The sequence below is a fragment of the Triticum dicoccoides genome, chromosome 6B (genome assembly GCF_002162155.2).
Source record: "Triticum dicoccoides isolate Atlit2015 ecotype Zavitan chromosome 6B, WEW_v2.0, whole genome shotgun sequence".
NCBI lineage: Eukaryota > Viridiplantae > Streptophyta > Magnoliopsida > Poales > Poaceae > Triticum > Triticum dicoccoides.
The window spans coordinates 196,330,029-196,349,259 of record NC_041391.1 but is presented as its reverse complement, the minus strand read 5'-3'; positions in this window follow the sequence as shown (position 1 = coordinate 196,349,259).

Here is a 19,231-nt window from a genome sequence, read left to right as displayed (position 1 = left end):
TGGGGTTGGATGAAGGACCCCGTGGCATTGCCTATGGATGAACAGGACGACCCTATGGAGGGCCAGATGAACAGTAGACGGTGGAGGGGTGCCCGTGGAGGGGTGGTTGAACAGTAGTCAGTGGAGTAGTATGCGGTGGAGGGTGGATGAACAGCAGCCCGTGGAGGCTGGAGGAGGTCGACGGTAGCCCGTGGTGGCTGGAGGAGATCGACAATGGAGATGAATAGTATCTCGTGGAGTCCCATTTTGCAGTACGCCACACCCCTCCCGATGAATAGGACCCCCATTTCGACCGTAGAGCTCCAACACAAGTCTGTTTCGTCCGTTTTGCGGTACGCCAGACCCCTCCCGATCAACAGAACCCCCGTTTCGACCGTAGGAGGCCCGTTTCCTCCGTTTTGCGGTACGCCAGACCCCTCCTGATGAACATGATGCCGTTTCGAACGTGGCCGGTCGAACACAAGGCCGTTTCCTCTGTTCTGCGGTAGGCCATGCCTCATTTCCATCACATGTTCCGTCCAAGCCGATTGGCTCCCACGAGTTTCGTTGCCTCCCGATGAACACAGCGCATTCCGTTGCCTCCCCATGAACACGACGCATTCTGTTGCCTCCCCATGAACACGACGACGACGCTATTTCTCCATTCCGACCAAACCATGTACACGAGCCCTGGCCGTACGTATGCGCGAGTAGGCGTTCGAGACCCCGCCCATATGTATGTACGTGGCCGTATTTTCTTTCTTGCACCCCGGCCGTTGTACGTACGTGTACATGCTACATGCGCGCCTCTACTATGACACGTGCACGCCTCTACTACGACATGTGTGGTGCCTCTACATCCACTAGTATGTACGTACACGTTCGCGACCAGAATGACAACACTACGTACGCTTCGACCAGGTAGGTCCCCACCGTCAAGCACTTCCTTGCATGCGAAGATGTAGCTGGTGGGTCCCAGCAGTCAGGGGGCGAATCGTTTTTTCGGACGCACTTCCTTGCGTGCGAAGATGTAGCTGGTGGGTCCCAGCAGTCAGGGGGGCAAATCATTCTTTTGCCCGGACGCACTTCCTTGTGTGCAAAGATGTAGCTGGTGGGTCCCAGCAGTCAGGGGGCGAATCGTTTTTTTGCCCAGGCACACTTCCTTGCATGCGAAGGTGTAGCTGGTGGGTCCCAGCAGTCAGGGGGAAACAGTTTTTCACGAAATACGGTGGCCCGTTCGGTGGGTCCCTGCTGTCAGGTGGAGGAATATTTATTTTGCGCGTAATAAGGAGGCACTTCCTTGCGGCTGCCGTGGACCTAGCTGTCAGCCTCTCCACGTACAGTACTCTTCCGATGAAAGTCGGTCATTGAGCACATTGACCACGCCGCGCCGAGAGCACCACGGCGGTGGATGACGGCGAGGCCTAGGAAGGAGACGACACGGAGCCAGGGAAGACGCGGCAGTGGATGCCCACGCGTAGAGACGTATGAGGGTTCATTCGTTCGGCTGCGGTGTGAGGCTGCCGTCACCGCAGAATAACATGGGGTGTGGGTGAGTGGAGGGATGGCCTGGCCAGCGGCTGGAGCAGTAGGGGACGGTGAGGGCTCCACAGCATCATAGCCGGCCACGGGAGGCAGGAGCAGGCGGCACGACCGGCGCTGCTTTGGGCGGCTGGAGCAAGAAGACCAGAGGTTGAAGAAGCACGATGGCCGTTGGATGGACATCGTACGATCGCTGCAGCTAGAATCGTTCATATTGACTAAGTTGACAAAGCCCTCTGTCCCCGTCAACTTAGTGGGCCCACAAGTCAGCCTCCCACCAAGGTGGGTCCCAGCTAGCAAGGGAAGTATTCATTTTCTTCTGCTTAATAAGGAGGCACTTCTGGTGGGTCCGAGCTGACAGCGGGGGGAACATTTTTTCGCGAAATACGATGGCCCGTCTGGTGGGTCCCAGCAGTCAGGGGGCAAACGTTTTTTTCACAAAATACGGTGGCCCGTCCAGTGGGTCCCTGCTGTCAGTTGGAGGAATCATTATTTTTAGCATAATTAGGAGGCACTTCCTTGCCGCGGCCATGGACCCAGCTGTCAGACTCTCCATGTACAGTATACTTCCGATGGAAGTCATTCCTTGACCACGTTGACCACACCGCGTTCCGTTGCATGCATGTGTCCATGGGCATGGTGCGTCCCCACTGTCAGCCTCTCACGTACAGTCATCTTCCGATGACTCTCGGTTGTTGACCGTGTTGACCACACCATGCCGAGCGCACCCAGACTGGAATGACCCGGAGATGGGGAAGACGGGGCAATGGAGTCATAGATGGAGAGGAGTGGAAAACGACTGTTGAAGAAGGAGCATGACTGTTGGATTAACATCCAACGGTCCAGCTGCTAGAATCATTTGTTGATTAAGTTGACAAAGCCATGCGGTCACGTCCGCTTAGTAGGCCCACAAGTCAGCCACCAAATCTGACGGGACCCAGCTCTCAGCGGGATGAATAATTTTTTCGCAAAACAAGGAGGCACTTCCTTCGTGCGAAGATACAGCCGGTGGGTTCCAGCTGTCAGGTGGAGGAAACATTTTTTTCCAGCTTAATAAGGAGGAACTTTCCTTGCGTGCGACAATGGACCTCGTGGGTCCCAGCCGTCAGGCTCTCCACATACAGTCCTCTTCCGATGACTCTCGTTTGTTGACCATGCTGCACCGAGCATAGCGAGGCACTGGACGACGGCGAGGCCCCGGACGGGAATGACTCGGAGATGGGAAGACGAGGCAGTGGAGTCGCAGATTGAGATAAGGAGAAGGGTTATAACTCGTTCTGTTGTGGCGTGGGGCTGCAATCTATGGAGAATAACAGGAGGTGTCGAGGGGTGGAGGGATAGCCTGGCCAGCGGTGGGGTAGTGATACATCTCTAACGTATCTACTTTTCCAAAAACTTTTGCCCTTGTTTTGGACTCTAATTTGCATGATTTGAATGAAACTAACCCGAACTGACGCTGTTTTCAGCAGAACTGCCATGGTGTTGTTTATTGTGCAGAAAACAGAAGTTCTCGGAATGACCTGAAAATCCATGGAGATAACTTTTGGAAAATATAAAAAATACTGGCGAAAGAATCAAGGCCAGGGGCCCCACACCCTGTCCACGAGGGTGGGGGCGCGCCCTCCCTCTAGGCACGCCCCTGTCTCGTGGGCCCCCTAATACTCCACCGGCCTAAACTCCAACTCCATATATTCCGTTTTGCGGAGAAAAAACTCAGAGAGAAAGTTTCATCGTGTTTTACGATACGGAGCCGCCGCCAAGCCCTAATCTCTCTCGAGAGGGTAGATCTGGAGTCCGTTCGGGGCTTCGGAGAGGGGGATTTGTCGCCGTCATCATCATCAACCATCCTCCATCACCAATTTCACGATGCTCACCGCCGTGCGTGAGTAATTCCATCGTAGGCTTGCTGGACGGTGATGGGTTGGATGAGATTTACCATGTAATCAAGTTAGTTTTGTTACGGTTTGATCCCTAGTATCCACTATGTTCTCAGATTGATGTTGCTATGACTTTGCTATGCTTAATGCTTGTCACTAGGGCCCGAGTGCCATGATTTCAGATCTGAACCTATTATGTTTTCATGAATATATGTGAGTTCTTGATCCTATCTTGCAAGTCTATAGTCACCTATTATGTGTTATGATCCGACAACCCCGAAGTGACAATAATCAGGATATTTCTTGGTGATTACCGTAGTTTGAGGAGTTCATGTATTCACTATGTGCTAATGCTTTGGTCCGGTTCTCTATTAAAAGGAAGCCTTAATATCCCCTAGTTTCCACTAGGACCCCGCTGCCACGGGAGGGTAGGACAAAAGATGTCATGCAAGTCCTTTTCCATAAGCACGTATGACTATATTTGGAATACATGCCTACATTACATTGAAGAACTGGAGCTAGTTCTGTGCCACCCTATGTTATAGCTATTACATGAGGTATCGCATCCGACATAATTATCCATCACTGATCCAATGCCTACGAGCTTTTCACATATTGTGCTTCGCTTATTTACTTTTCCATTGCTACTGTTACAACTACTACAAAACTATTATCTTTACTTTTGCCACTGTTACCATTACTATCATACTACTTTGCTACTAAATATTTTGCTGCAGATACTAAGTTATCCAGGTGTGGTTGAATTGACAACTCAAATGCTAATACTTAAGAATATTCTTTGGCTCCCCTTGTGTCGAATCAATAAATTTTGGTTGAATACCCTATCCTCGAAAGCTGTTGCGATCCCCTACACTTGTGGGTTATCAAGACTAATTTCTGGCGCCGTTGCTGGGGAACATAGCTCTATTCTTTGAGTCACTTGGGATTTATATCTGTTGATCACTATGAGGAATTTGAAAGAAGGAAGAACCAAGATTTTTTCCTAAACTACGAGGGGAGGTAAGGAACTGCCATCAAGCTCTGCACTAGATTCTCCTTCTGTTTTGAGTAAGCTTGCGACACCTAAACCTGCTACTGCTATAAATTCTGATATGTTGCATGTTATTGATGATGCCACTTCTGCTATGCATGATAATTATGATGAAACTACTTCTGTGTGTTATACTACTTTGCCATTAGGTGAATTTCTTGATGAACAACTTGCTAGGGTTAGAAAGAATGAAATTATTGAAGATGCTATTATTGATGATAGTGATGATGAAAGTTCTCCCCCTGATTATGAATTACCTATTGTTCCTGAGGGTTATGTTAAGAAGTTATTAGCTAAATGGAAGCAGCAATCTCTTAAAGCTAAAATGAAACCTGACCCCGCTTTTTCTACTTCACCTATGTGTGTTACTGAAAAGGATTATGAATTCTTTGTTGATCCTGAAATTATTACTTTGGTTGAATCTGATCCTTTTTATGGCCTTGAATCTGAAACTGTTGTGGCACATCTTACCAAGTTAAATGATATAGCCACCCTGTTTACTAATGATGAGAAGTCTCTCTATTTTTATATCGTTAAGATATTTCCGTTCTCATTAAAGGGTGATGCTAAAACTTGGTTTAATTCTCTTGAACCTGGTTGTGTGCGTAGTCCCCAGGATATGATTTATTACTTCTCTGCTAAATATTTCCCTACTCATAAGAAACAAGCTGCCTTGCGGGAAATATATAATTTTGTGCAAATCAAAGAAGAGAGTCTCCCACAAGCTTGGGGAGGCTTCTCCGATTACTTAATGCTTTGCCTGATCATCCTCTCAAGAAAAATGAAATACTTGATATCTTTTATAATGGACTAACCGATGCTTCCAAGGAATACTTGGATAGTTGTGTTGGTTGTGTTTTCAGGGAAAGAACAGTCGACAAAGCTGAATTACTATTGAATAATATGTTGACTAATGAAAATAATCGGACTCTTCCTGAGCCAATTCCTGAGGCAATTCCTGAACCAATTGAGCCAACTCCTGAGCCTATTCCTAAACCCACTCCGAAGAAGAGAGGTGTTTTATTTCTCAGTCCTGAAGATATGCAAGAGGCAAAGAAATCAATGAAAGAAAAAGGTATTAAAGCCGAAGATGTTAAGAAGTTACCTCCTATTGAAGAACTACATGGTCTTAATTTACCGCCTGTTGAAGAACCACATTGTCTTGATAACCCGACACTTGTAGTAAAGGTAAATTCTCTCTATAGATATGATAAATTTGAAATTTTATCTACTAAATTTCATAGCCCATGCTTAGATGAATTTGATGACTTTATGGCTAGACATGAAAGTTTTAATGCTTATGTTGGTAGAGAATTAAAGAATAATGCTTTCGAGATAGGCCGCTTGAGTATTATATGGCTAGAGTTAAAGGTGAACTTAAACTCATTAGCAAATATGCTTCTATGGTTACCACTCAAGCTGAGCAAGTACTTAAATCTCAAATTGATTTGCTCGATGAATTAAATAATAAACATGAGTTTGCTGTTAGAGTGGCTACTAGAGCTGGTAGAATGACTCAAGAACCTTTGTATCCTGAAGGCCACCCTAAGAGAATCGAGAAGGACTCTCAGATAAATAATTTAGAGGCACCTAGTTCTTCAAAGAAGAAAAAGAAAAATGATAGGACTTTGCATTCTTCTAGTGAACCTGTTATAGACACACCTGAGAATCCTAATGATATTTCTATTTCTGATGCTGAAACACAACCAGGTGAACATGAACCTAGTGATAATGTTAATGATAATGTTCATGTTGATTCTCAACCTAGAAAAAATAATGATGTAGAGATTGAACCTGCTGTTGATCTTGATAACCCACAATCAAAGAATCAACGTTATGATAAGAGAGATTTTATTGCTAGGAAGCACGGTAAAGAAAGAGAACCATGGGTTCAGAAACCCATGCCCTTTCCTCCTAAACCATCCAAGACAAAGGATGATGAGGATTTTGAGCGCTTTGCTGAAATGATTAGACCTATCTTCTTACTTATGTGCTTAACTGATATGCTTAAATTAAATCCCTATGCTAAGTATATGAAGGATATCATTACAAAGAAGAGAAAGATACCAGAAGCTGAAATTTCCACCATGCTTGCTAATTACACTTTCAAGGGTGGAATGCCAAAGAAACTTGGCGATCCAGGGGTACCAACTATACCATGCTCCATTAAAAGAAATTATGTTAGAATTGCTTTATGTGATCTTGTAGCTGGTGTTAGTGTTATGCCTCTCTCTTTATATCGTAGACTTGAATTGAATAAGTTGACACCTACTGAAATATCTTTGCAAATGGCTGATAAATCAACTGCCATACCTGTCGGTATTTGTGAGGATGTGCCTGTTTGTGGTTGCAAATGTCACTATCTTAACAGACTTTGTTATTCTTGATATTCCCGAGGATGATAGTATGTCGATTATCCTTGGTAGGCCCTTTTTGAATACTGCAGGGGATGTTATTGATTGCAACAAAGGCAATGCCACTTTTCATGTTAATGGTAATGAGCATACGGTACACTTTCCGAGGAAACAATCTCAAGTTCATAGCATCAATTCTATTGGAAAAATTCCAACTATCATTATTGAGGTTTTGAATTTCCTCTTCCTACTGTCAAGAAAAAGTATGATATTCTTATTGTTGGGGATGTTCATATTCCCGTTGAGGTAACTTAGTGTTATTCCAAATTTCTCCGGTTCCGTGTTATTCAGAATGAGTTTGTTAACAAGACTTGATCAACCTTATTAGTGAATTCATTTTGATAATCATGAGATGGATGAAACTAGAAGGCACAACCTTCTGTACCCTCTTTTTACTTTCTGTTATTTAGAATAAATAAAGCAAAAATACTATTATCTGTCTGTTTTCTGAATTCTCCGTGCAATAAAAAAAATATCCTGAAAATAAAAGTGCTCCAAATGCCCTGCAAAATTAGTATGATTTTTATGGATTATTTGAGCATTTTAGGCACTGAAAACACTGCAGGGGGGCAAGCACCTGGCCACGAGGGTGGAGGGCGCGCCCACAACCCCTGGGCGCGCCCCCTGTCTCATGGGCCCATGGTGGGCCCCCTCCACTTATTCCTGCACCCAAACACTCCATCTTATTCCCAAAAAATCCCCATCCAGCTCAAGCACGAGTTCTAGCTCATTTTGCTGCGGTTTTTGATCTCCATGCTCAAAGCTCCATTCACAAAACTGCTTTGGGAGATTGTTGCTTGATATGTGACTCCTCCATTGATCCAATTAGTTTTTGTTCTAGTGCTTTATTCATTGCAAATTTTTGCTGCATAGGTGATCCTATTCTTGAGCTTGCCTGTCAAATTTATGAGGTCCCAAGTAATTCTAATGCATGATATAGGCTCTAGGCACTTGTAGGAGTAGTTGCTACCAATCTTGTTTAGTTATATTCACTTTTATTTTGAAGTTACTAAAATTTTTAGAAATTTTCAGAAAAGGAATTATGTCTAGGAGAATGTACCAAGGTGGTTCCTCAATAAAGAAAGGACCCAGATGTGCTATGCGTGAGCAAGACGATGAACCACCAAGGGACGCGGAAGTGCGAGCTTGTGAGTGGCCATCACATGATTTTTTGGTCAATGCAGGCATCAAGGATGAATTTGACGCATATGTGCATAATGCTGATCTGGAGGACTTCTTACAAGATAAGTGTCCTCGGTACTATCAATTGAATGATTCATTTGCGAGAAGGTTTAAATACAAATCTTCACGTAATTCTCAGAGTGTCCTGTTTGATATTTATGATAAATCTTACACCATGGACTTAGAAGATTTTACAACTGCTTGCAAACTCCCGCAGTGGGGCAATGTTAATGACCCCCACAAATCTGAATATAAAGACTTTCTTGCTAGTATTACTGTGGGAGACTCTAGGGATATAGCACAAGCTACCATAGGGAGCATTCATTTTCCGGCTATACATTATTTTGCTCTCTTGATTGGTAGATGCATTAACAATAAAGATGAAGCATGTCATATGTGTGTCCCTAATCTTTGTGTCCTCAAGAGTGCTATGTTAGGTAATAAAGATTACAACTTGGGGGCAATAGTTGCACGTAGGTTGCATAATAATGGTATGTCTGGAGATTTATTTGGAGGGATTTATGCGATCCGTGTAGCTAATTATCTTGGTATAGCCCCACGAGAGGGGGATATGGAGTTGCCTCCTGCTTATTTAGATTATGACGCGATGGTCAAACATCGTTTTCTTGTGAGGAACGAACATATCCTTCAGTATCGACTAATCTTTGACAGATGTAGCTCTGTCCATGTTACTGTCCCTGCTCCTTTCCTTTTTGATTACCAGGCAAAACGAAGATATGTTGTTACTAGGGAGGAGGCAGCTGAACACGAGGGGAGAGCGGAGGTGGCTCGCCAACATGCACGGCTCAGGATGCATTTGCTGCTGCATCTCAGTACAACCCCAGTTATAACTACGGATATCTGCCAGGCTATCCTTGGCAATAAACCAACTTAGGCCAAAAGCCTAAGCTTGGGGAAGTACGTATTTCTCACCGACTTTACATTCATGTTCACACACTATTCTAGTTGTCTATGCTCATACTCTTTCATTGTATTATCCATGCTAGTTTAATTTTCTTTTTCTAGTTTTCTTCTTGTGTGTTTGATAAACCTTAAGAAAAACAAAAAAATAGTCAGTTTAATTTCCATGCTAGTAGCAATTAAAATGAAAACCCAAAAGATTTCTCGTTCTTCTTTTGTTTGTTGGGAGCTTTCCCGTGTAAATAGTTTTATTTTCTTTTCTTTCCTTAGGGGGTCAAGAGTAGAAGACCATATTGAAAATGTTTAGTGGCTCTCATATGCATGATTGTCTATTTAACTTAGACACCATATTACTTTGTCTTCTCTCTTGAGTTGAATGCTTGCAGATTCCAGCTTAGTCCAATGCACATGCACTATTATTATTATACATATCGTTCGGTCGTGCAAGTGAAAGGCAATAATGACGATATATAATGGACTGGTTGAGATGAGAAAAGCTGGTATGAACTCGACCTCTCTTGTTTTTGTAAATATGATGAGTTCATTGTTCCTGATTCAGCCTATTATGAAGTAAACATATTCGCAATGACATTTAGAGATCATAGTTGCCTGTGCCATGCTTGATTAGGTATCAGTTATAATGGTTTGCCTTGCGTGCCAACATGTTATTAAAATGATTGTGATGTGGTATGATGGGATGGTATCCTCCTTTGAATGAATTGAGTGACTCGACTTGGCACATGTTCACGCATGTAGTTGAAACAAATCAACATAGCCTTCATGATATTTATGTTCATGGTAGCTTATATCCTACTCATGCTTGTACTCGGTGTAAATTAATTTTAATACATGTTCATGATTGTTGTCGCTCTCTCAGTTGGTCACTTCCCAGTCTTTTGCTAGCCTTCACCTGTACTAAGCGGGAATACTGCTTGTGCATCCAAACTCCTTAAACCCCAAAGTTGTTCCATATGAGCCCACCATACCTTCCTATATGTGGTATCTACTTGTCGTTCCAAGTAAATTTGTATGTGCCAAACTCCGAACCATCAGATGAAATTCTGTTTTGTATGCTCGAGTAGCTCATGTTTCAACTAGGGCTATCTGTATCTTCCATGCTAGGTGGGTTATTCTCAAGAGGAGTGGACTCCGCTCCTCATTCACGAGAAAATGGCGATAACTGGGATGCCCAGTCCCATGATCAAAAAGATCAAAGCAAATCAAAATAATTAAACAAAACTCCCCCAGGGCTGTTGTTAGTTGGAGGCACTCGTTGTTTCGAGCAAGCCATGGATTGATGCTTGTTGGTGGTGGAGGAGTATAATCTTTACCACTCTGTTTGGGAACTGCCGATAATGCATGTACTATGGAAGATATCGCCATCTCATAGTTGTTGCGTTGACAGTGAAAGCATGCCGCTCAAAATGTTATTCGTCTCTATTTTGAAATCGAGCTCTGGCACCTCTAAAAATCCCTGCTTCCCTCTGCGAAGGGCCTATCTATTTACTTTTATGTTGAGTCATCATCCCTCTTATTAAAAAGCACCCGCTGGAGAGCACACTGTCATTTGCATTCATTATTATTGGTTTATATTGGGTATGATTTGACTGGATCTCTTTTACCATGAATTACAATGTTTAGCCAGCCGTTTGTCTTTAAAGATGCTCTGCATTTATGTTTTGCGGTCTCAGAAAGGGCTAGCGAGATACCATCTTGTTATATCATATTATGATTGTTTTGAGTAAGTGTTGTTATCCGAGTTTTATTATTATTGCTCGCTAGCTGATTATGCCATTGATATGAGTAGTTGTGAGACCTAAGTGTTATTACTTTGCTGAAAACTTGAATGCTGGCTTTACATATTTACAACAAGAGCAAATAGAGTTTGTAAAAGTTTTTCTTTATCACTTTCAGTTTGTCAACTGAATTGCTTCAGGACAAGCAAAGGTTTAAGCTTGGGGGAGTTGATACGTCTCCAACGTATCTACTTTTCCATACACTTTTGCCCTTGTTTTGGACTCCAATTTGCATGCTTTGAATGAAACTAACCCGGACTGACGCTATTTTCAGCAGAACTGCCATGGTGTTGTTTATTGTGCAGAAAACAAAAGTTCTCGGAATGACCTGAAAATCCACGAAGATAACTTTTGGAAAATATAAAAAATACAAGCGAAAGAATCAAGGCCAGGGGGCCCACACCCTGTCCACGAGGGTGGGGTGCGCGCCCTCCCCCCTGAGCATGTATCCACTATATTCTAAGATTGATGTTGCTATGACTTTGCTATGCTTAATGCTTGTCACTATGGCCCGAGTGCCATGATTTCAGATCTGAACCTATTATATTTTCATGAATATATGTGAGTTTTTGATCCTATCTTGCAAGTCTATAGTCACCTATTATGTGTTATGATCCGACAACCCCGAAGTGACAATAATCGAGATACTTCTCGGTGATGACCGTAGTTTGAGGAGTTCATGTATTCACTATGTGATAATGCTTTGTTCCGGTTCTCTATTAAATGGAGGCCTTAATATCCCTTAGTTTCCACTAGGACCCCGCTGCCACGGGAGGGTGGGACAAAAGATGTCATGCAAGTTCTTTTCCATAAGCACGTATGACTATATTCAGAATACATGCCTACATTACATTGATGAACTGGAGCTAGTTCTGTGTCACCCTATGTTATAGCTATTACATGAGGAATCGCAGTCGACATAATTATCCATCACTGATCCAATGCCTACGAGCTTTTCACATGTTGTGCTTCGCTTATTTACTTTTCCATTGCTACTGTTACAACTACTACAAACTATTATCTTTACTTTTGCCACTATTACCATTACTATCATACTAATTTGCTACTAAATATTTTGCTGCAGATACTAAGTTATCCAGGTGTGGTTGAATTGACAACTCAATTTCTAATACTTAAGAATATTCTTTGGCCCCCTTGTGTCGAATCAATAAATTTGGGTTGAATACTCTACCCTCGAAAGCTGTTGCGATCCCCTACACTTGTGGGTTATCAGGTAGCGCTTCGCAGTGATGCATGCTAAGCAGAGCCGCTAGCCGCCGGACGCTGGACCAGGCAGTCCCGGCGACGCTGGAGGAAGAAGATGAGAGATTGAAGGCGCATGCCGGCCGTTGGATATAAATCCAATGGCTGTGGATGACACAATCATTTGTTGACCAAGTTGACAATGCCCTGTGTAGGCTTCGACCGATTGGCCCACATGTCAGCCTGCAAAAATGGGGCATATATTTAACCCATGTTTTCTAGAATGTACAGTCCATTTGCTGGGCTCGGTGAACAAATATTTTCGCGTCAATCAGGCCCATTTATATTTTCTAAGATATCCCAGCCCATTTGCACTTCCTTGAAATACACGTATTAGGTGGGCTCATTATATATATAATGTTATGTTAGAAGGAGCAATTAATATCAAAGAATAAACCAGAGGGGCACATTATATATATATATATATATATATATATATATATATATATATATATATATATATATATAAAATTAACAAATTAGCGAGTTATTGCTCAGAATAAAAATGAGCACGTTATTATTAAATTGGTTCTTAAAATCTTCGCAAGCTTTTGTACGCAATCACTAGGATTTTCCTTGCCTGTGAGTCAAAAACAACCAGGATTTTCCTTGCCAACTTCCGTTAAACATTTACTTTTATAAGTTAATAACACACGGGATGTTTTTATAACGTATATATAAGTCTCTATAAAATATACGATAATAGTAATAATATAAATATATATAATGTGGTTAGAAGGGAAAACATAAATTGGACACATCATTATTATTATTATTATATAGATAAATAGAACAGAGACTTGTGTTTTATTAAAAAATACATTGGGCTGCCGATCTTTAAGAAAGAGCCCATAGGCCGGTATGGACCTCAAAAAATAAGTTGAAACCACTGTCTCCGTATGTCGTGGGCTACGCATGTTAAAATACAAAACCAAGGCCTAGCTGATACTTGTTCGCCCTCTGAAAAAAATGATACCAGATCCCTGAGCGAACTAGATTAAAGAGGGAGGCGGCAACACGACTGAAGAAGCACATCAGGTGTGATTTTTTTCTCCAGTGGATGGCTCTCGACGACGTTCTTTACTTGCCTCTGCACCATACAACTTGTAGTTTTAGCCTCCCAGACCGTCGTGGTGGACCAGCAGCCGATTTACTGGGCGGGCCAACCTACAGAAACCAGCACTCGATTTTTCATCAAGCCTAAAAAACAACGCAATACTATGTTTGTTTTGAGGATGAAAACATTACGACAGGGGTTGAGCGGGCAAGAGGGGAAGACCGAGTAATAAAAAGATTAAAAAGAGCTGATGCGCCATTGCTACCCTAACAAAGCAGGTGCAATTCTTCTCGGGAAGAAGGTGTGCCGTTGACACCCACACGTCACATACCCCACAATAGGCATACTAACAAGTTCACACACAAATACAACAGAAAAGGTAAACATTCGTATCAAACTCAGGTTCACAGGACACGTTCATATTCATAGCCAACATTCACTATCTATGCATCCAAATGATTCCTATATACACAAGCTCAGCATATCTATGCATCCAAATGATTGATAGATCACACGATAATATTCATACATTATTCACAAAAAGATTCAGATATACACATGTTCAGTATGTTTATGCATCCAACTGATTGAGATCACAACCAATACGATTCATGGACGAACTTTAATTACCTAGGGTACAGACTGGTAAATGGTGTTCAATCAGAGGTACTTCTTGCTAAAATTAGTTCTTGTACGAGTAAACTTTCGAGTACATAAGAGGCAGCATAGACAATCTGAACTTTGCTTGTAGGTTTATCCTCAAATAGTGGCCTCATGCCAAGGGAGGTTTGAGCAACTTGGCCACTACTTTAATCCAACTAGTTTACTGGCTCATCTTGGTCCTGTATCTCACCAAAATTCTACATTACAGATGAGAAAGGAGGCGGTTGAGAAAATGAACCACCCAAATTTTTTGTGCAGTTCAACTGAAATGGAGCATCCTTGGCGTGTAGACTAATTAAGTGCCAGATGAATATACGCATCAACCAACTTGTCTAGAATCTTTAGACTCCATGCCATATAGTTCCCTACCATATGTGCCAATAACGAAAAGGCACAAGTTGGGACCAAAGACTGGTCTGTCTTTTTCTAGGCTATGCACCAAGCAATATTTTTGGCGTTCACTCTCCTAATACTTAGAGTTTGACAATTGGTTGATGCCGGTTGATACTCGAATGAATATAGGCACTTCTTCTTGTCAACATCGATGCTTGTCTGAGTGAACTTTGGAGTACATAGCAGCAGCATAAGTACCTGTCCATCTGATCATTTTGTGCAGTTCTACTGAAATCACCTGATGTAATGATTTGCCTGCAACTCCTGGCTCCAAATTACTCCTTTATGAAATCGGAAAACAGTAGCACAATACCAAATTATCAATACATATGAGAAGCTCAATAATCAGGATAAAGACCAGTACCAACCTGTGTGAGGTAGCATATCAATTACTATTTCCTTTGACTGGAAGATGAGATAAGCGAAGAGACTAATAGCGAAGGAAGAAAGCAAGCCGAGATTAGCGACTGACAGGAAAGGACAGAAGTTGTCGAGGCAATGAAGCACCCAAAGTTTTTGTGCAGTTCCACCAAAATCGAGCATCCCTATTGGCACATATATTGAGAGAGTGAGATTACTGTAATACTGGGACTAGTTGATGAAACATACACTAACAAATAGAAGCACCCTCATTATCTTAATGGGTAAAGTTAGCAACATAGTAGTCTTGCTTAAAGAGAGGTATTAGTTTATTTAATCAGTGCCAATTAGCTCAACACTCAAAGCATTGCCATTTATCATAGGTTGCAAAACTTTAACGTGCAAAGATAAAGGAGTTTCTGATGGCAGTAGCACGATACAAATAGAGATGACAACAAACTAATATGGATGAAGGCCTTAGGCCCGTACCAACCTGAGAAAAAAACTTTATTCATGTAGTCCCATAAGATATGATAAAGCACTCATTGGAATCACACAATAGTATATATTTTTGTGCACTTCAAATGTATGGTTGAAATCACTCTTGTTCACCAGTGCTGAGATTATATCGAAAGATTATCAAGAACTTTCAGCAGAGTTAAAGCACTGGCTGTGCTACAGTTCATTGTATTGTCTTGTGTAGTTCCACTAAAATGTATGATTGGCACAACATGATCCATGTTTGCACAAGTAGGAACAAGGTGAAACCTTCATTAGCTTAGTGAGAAAGGATAGGAAGACATTAGCATATTACTCAAACAGTAGCATCAAATTCATGATGGACAATACGCAAAACATTATCTCATCGAACCAATGGCAATAAATTGACATGCAAAACAATAGCACTATTATGTCATGACACTAATAATATTCCCTCCCTGCTCCACCACATGATTCACCTCCATATAAAAACATACACACGTACATGATTCAGCATAAGGTCCTACTAAAGATTTTTTTAACTCCGACAGGAAAATTAGGCAGTAATAAATTAGTGGTACTTAAGTACTCCTAATTAATTAAGTGAGACAACAGAAGTGGAAGGGCTCCCTGGAGGATCATCTCACATGTAAGGTAGTCGTTGCCGGAGCCCTTGAATGGCCTCAACTGAGGCCTCTGGCTTCAGCAAGATCGCCTTGGCACTGTTTATTCTTCTTCTTCTTCCTCTTCATGCTCTGTTTCTCTTTCTCCTCACTAGTTGGTGAAACCAAGTACATGATTGGCCTTCTAATTCAGAATTGGTTTTGCCAGTGAGGGAGTACAAGTGTACTAGTAAAAAATAGCATTATTTTCTCATGGCAGTCGGAAAATAGAGATGAACACATGCATTAAATATCATTCTTACCTAAAGGAAGCTTATGGCGCCAATATGGATGATGAGGATTGGAACACAGATCTCCCTTTGTGCAATTCCATTGAAATGAACCAACTGTTCCATTCTGACATTCCAGTTAAACAACACAAAAGTCACTTCTTTTAAGAAGAGTTTTCTGCAGTGCACCAAAAGGTCACAACAGCAACCAGGTGAAATGGATATCCCTGCTTGCACAAAAAGGTACAGAGGAAACAGTCAGAGTCTCAAACAATTGTAGGCAAAACATTTGGCTAAACTTGTCATGGCTTATAACAGTGGCATGGCTTCATTTTTACCAGGGACATTAGATTAAGAATAGCTAAATATTTGGTATAAGGGCATGGGACAGTGGGTGCACCAGCAGTCCAGCACCATGTACGTAAACAGGGGCATAAAGTGGTGATTCATAGTTTGTTGCCCCGAGAAACAAACATCCAAGAAACATATCTGGGTTGGTCCCATTTTTGTTCACTCTAAGGTACGTAAACATCCAAGACCACATCCAAGAAACATGGACGAAGGGATCGGAGGACCTCCGGCGCCGGCGCTCGGCCAGAGATAACGGTGCCGCCGGCAGTGTGTCTCCTCCCTCGCTGTCGACGATGGCCTAAACGCTGCCCCTCCTCCCCTTCACCGGTGGAGGGGGATACGTCCAGATCTGTAACCAGCGGTGAGGATAGAAAGCTAGTGTTTTTTGAAGGGAGAAAGACATTGTTACTACCCCTATCTTGTTTAGATCTGGAGAGGATGAGATTGTGTGAATAGAGCAACCCTAGCAAGCAAGCCCGGAGGCTCCGACCTATATATACGTAGTGGGGTAGTTTTCCTTTTTCACTCCATCAAAATAATCATTTAAAATTGTGTACTACTACATGCCACGTCGCGTTTTTTTAGTTGTTGATTGTTTTTTGAGATAGCTACCCGTTTGTTCCAAGTGGTGTTACGGTGTGCCAGGTCGTACTTTGTATCGTTCAAGTCTGGTACTACAAGTACCTCCATTAAATGAACAACCACCCCCTCGTCAAAATTGTGAACAAGCCCACGGCTAAAATTAGCGGAAACATGGGTTGCCCCAACATGCATTATTATTTATATTTTCTACTCCCTCTGTTCCTAAATATAAGTCTTTTTTATTAGCCACACCTAAGACAAGAATCTTTTTATTAGCAGTGAACCCCACATGTCATAGACACAAAAATTGTGGCAAGATTCCCTTAGGCAAGCCAAAGTGTGTCTAACAATTTGAGCAACTCAGGTTAGGCAAGTGTGGCAAGTGTGGGAAAAATAATGTGGCAACATAAGACAAACATAGTCACAATCCAAATAGCCCCGTAATTTTTTCTGACATGCATGAAAATTTGGTTAGTTAAATTTATAGTCAAAATTTGGCAAGGTGCATCAAATCAAGACATGCAAGTATCAAAAGGAAAGTAATGGCATGCATGCATGCGTTGTACTCCCTCCGTTTCCAAATATAAGTCTTTTTAGAGATTGCAACAAGTGACTACATATGAAGTAGAATATGTCTACATACGAAGTAGTCCATTTGAAATGTGTAAAAAGACTTATATCGAGTGTAGTGCTTTGATGTGTCGCGTCAACTCGTACAAGACCGATAAATTTGATTACTACAACACCCTCTCCCTTGCAGACTGAGCTCCAGTGCCTTAACTGCACCTGCCTTTGGCTGCATGACAGGAGGGCCAACCACCTATTGGGCCCACCTGTCATAGACGCAAAGGCAGGAGCAGTGAGTAGAAGCTTTTGCTACATGCTATCCCTCCCGCACGAGGTGGACGGACATGCATCAGTGGATTCTATATTCTATAAGTATGAGTAACATCATTGTTTGTCTTCTCGAAGAGGCGAAGAGCCAAGCGCAACCCGAACGTGGCAGTTGCGAACGCTCGCGTGGTGCGGTGCCTTGGAGCATGCATATACTACCCAGGCTCTTGCACGAGACAAAATTTCTTTTGTTTAACAATTAAACTCCATCATCCATTGGTTGATACTCATTCTGCACAGGTCCATGCGCTTAGCACCGTTTCCTCCTGGGGTCACCAATGTTTATTTGCTAATTAATAGCACTGCATGCAATGAACTAGCCATTGCAAGTCATTAAAAGCATACACACCTCTCATCTCTTATTGGTTGATATGTCAAGAAACAAGAAACAAGGTAGAAGTTAACGCACCGCGCCTAAGTGTTTTGGGACTATTTTGGTTTTCGTAAGATGACGTACACACCTAGACGAAGGGAGTAGTATAGCCCTGCAAATTGGAAAGGACTATTTGCCTTTCTAGAGATTTCAACAAGTGACTAGACTACACCGCGTGCAGTACTCCCTCCCTTCCGGTTTATAGCGCTCAAATCTCATGAACCAAGGCATTTTGCGATTGGAGGAATGTATCTCGTACTTTACAAAACTAACCTAATTAAACTCATGCATTAATTACGTAGTTCTCTTGTTTTCCTCTCCGCCTTGGTCGCGGTGCACAATATTGAGCACTCCTATATGACTAGCCGCTCTATCTACATGCAGGACATTTCAAAGCATCCGAGCCTACGTGCCATCCACCAAATCACAGTGAGGTGCTAAAGTCGAGACTCACCTGTCACCCTGGTGTGGCCGTCATGACTCGTCATATCACAAAACCCACACCTTTACCAGCAGTGGTAAGGTAGCCTCCAAGTTGGACTGGACGAAGCAACCATCATTTCACTGGAACGCTCGTTCAAGCCCTTTCTTCCCTTTCTTGAAGAAAACCTCACTCCAGGCTACTCACTTCTGCCATTTTTCTTCTGTACCGACGAAGGAAAGGTGGGAAAATTAGTTATGCTGCTATATTTTCATTCCAAGAATCTTCTTTTTGCGAAGCACCGACCGATTATCACATCCTATTCTTTTCCCATTTTCATTGCGATTGTGGTTTCCTTTCGATTGCTTTTTGTTTCTCAGTTCATTGATGGATCCTCGAGCACTAGGCAAAGAGTTGCCGGTGGACCACCCACTGGAGACAACAATCTCCAGGAAGCAAGCAGCGACCAACAGTTGACCATGTTGGCGGGCCAACCCATGGAGACGAAGAACTCCAAGAAACAAGCACTGGCCAAAGAGTTGACGATGTTGGTGGACGAACTCCTCAAAGAAAGTTGGAAGAACAACAAGGGCCCTATCGTGCCTACCCCAGGAACTCTGATGGCCACCTATGCAAGGCTCAAGGCCGAGTTTGAGGAGATAGTCGCCGTTCAGAAGCAGTATTCCCCTGGCAAGGTGATGGCCCCCATCGAGGACGAGGAGATGGCCCCCGGAGGGATG